Source organism: Octopus bimaculoides, chromosome 16 (assembly GCF_001194135.2).
Source record: "Octopus bimaculoides isolate UCB-OBI-ISO-001 chromosome 16, ASM119413v2, whole genome shotgun sequence".
In the NCBI taxonomy this organism is placed as follows: domain Eukaryota; kingdom Metazoa; phylum Mollusca; class Cephalopoda; order Octopoda; family Octopodidae; genus Octopus; species Octopus bimaculoides.
Window position 1 is genome coordinate 32,272,386 of NC_068996.1, and position 2,500 is coordinate 32,274,885.

The window sequence follows — 2,500 nt, forward strand, 5'->3', positions numbered from 1 at the left end:
ATATATATATATATATATATATATATATATATATATAATTATATTGGGTACAATTATACTTTAGGGCACAAAAGCTATTATGCCTATATACTGGACGAACACGTCGCATACGTCCTAACACTTCAAATATTCACTCCATGAATAATTACACACGTTGATAGTGGGAAAACAGACTGACTAAAAATACATAAAATAATTCAGATAGTTTTGGACTGATCAATTTCTGAATTAGTTTAGTAACTTTTCTTTCATCAGCAAAACACACTGGGTGAAATAAATGAAAATATCTATACATACCCTCAGAAAAGCATACGCAAAATGCGAGTACATATAAATATTTGCAAATATATATGCATCGAATTTCGCAGTCCACCTTAACACATGTGTATTCGGTCAGTATAGAACAGAGGGAAATAAACTGACCAAAACTGAAAGGGTTATATTAAAAACATAATTAGAGGATAAAATCCTTTAAATCATTGAATTTTATCAGTGGCCAGCATCTAAAAACCTTTTAGGTAAAATACATGTCTAGAGATATATAATTGTATAGGGTACAATTATATTTAAGGGCGAAATTCAATGCGTATATATTTGTGAATATTTACATGCACTTGCATTTTGCGTATGCTTTTCTAAAAATGTGTATAGATATTTTCATTTATTTGGCTCAGTGTGTTTTGCTGATGAAGGAAAAGTTACTAAACTAATCCAGAAATTGATCAATCCAAAACTATCAATTATTTTATGAATTTTTAGCAAGTCTGCTTTCCCGCCTTCAACCTGTGTAACTATTTGCAGTGTAAATATTTGAAGTAGTAAGACGTATTCGGCGTGTTCTTTCAGCATACAAGCATAATAACTTTTGTGCCCTTAAGTATAATTGTACCTATACAATTATCTCTTTCTCTCTCTCTCTCTCTCTCTCTCTATATATATATATATATATATATATATATATATATATATATATATATATACAGAGAGAGAGAGAGAGAGAGAGAGAGACAGACAGACAGACAGACAGACTGACAGATAGCTTCATTTTATTTCGAACTTGCTCTCGAAGTACATATTAAGTTATAAATAATAACATGTACAAAATATTGGATTGTAAAACACTTTTCAGTAGAAAACGTCTAAGGCTGCAGCTTCGAGAACCAATTGAAAAAAGAGAAATTTTGATGACTTCAACAATATGTATATGATGCATCATGATTCAGAATTGGTAGTCAACGCAAGTGAAAGCTCATTTACTTTCCATGTTCACTACAGCAGTTTGTTTTAAAGCCTGCACACACAGATAGAAAGATATACATAGAAATATATACATACATACATGAATCCATGCATCCATGCATACATACATACATACATGTATGTATATACATACATAGATACATGCATGTATGTATATACATGCATGCATAATACATACATGCATACATGCAAGAACAAGGTTTTTAAGCAGCTATTGTGGCAAAATATTGAGCTCAAGCAAAAATTATCTGTCACTTTATAATGTTAGTAAAATATATTCCTACATGATGTTGATGAGAATTTTCGCAACATTGACAATAGTGTTTCTACTTCTAAAATAGGATTCCACTTCATCCCATCTTAGTCTTCGATACACGTAAACAGTTGTGTTGTACAAATGAAATAGTTGGCTTACAACAATTTGTATGCAGTAAAGCTGAATTTATCAGTGACCGAGAAGAAGTGAGTAAAATAACTACTATCTTCTAATTTGTCATCACTTGCTATGAAGTATTCGAATATTACTGTGGGACACACAAAGTACATCAAATTTCTGTGAAGCAAATGGATTTCAAATGGATTTCAAATTTATGGCTATAGAACAACGAAGAACAAGAGGCTATTTTGTGATATAATCAGAACATTACATTTGAATTGATTAAATAAATTATATAAGAAAAACTACATTTTTCCCTTCTCAGTCCTTTAAATCGTGGGCGAGGGCATGAATTTGACGTTATGATGAACCAACTATAAGAAATTTACAAATAGTTGTAAAATCACTGTCCTTCCTTCGCAAGTTGTGAAATTTGGTTTTTGTGATGACGTGTATGCTGTAGTCTGCGATTGTGGTGGAAAAAAGAGTCAATGTGGAATTTCGCGTTAAACTTGGAAAGTCTGTTACAACGACATTGAACATGCTTCGGCAAGCTTACAGCGACGAGGCAATGGTCGGGCGCAATGTTTCAAATGGCATTGAGCCGCAGCTCAGTCAAGAGCATGCTCATCGTTTTTTCGACATCAGTTGTATTGGGCATCAAGAATTCGTCCCCCAGGGTCAGACCATCAATCGAGTGTTTACTTGCGACACTTTGAAGCGTTTGAAGGAGGGCTTTCCGCGAAAGCGTCCGGATTTGTGAAGCGCAAAGAACTGGATTTTCGACGACGGCAATGCACCCTGTCATCGAGCTCTCCTCGCCGGCGAGTTTCTACCCCAAAGTAACATAGTATCGCTTCCACA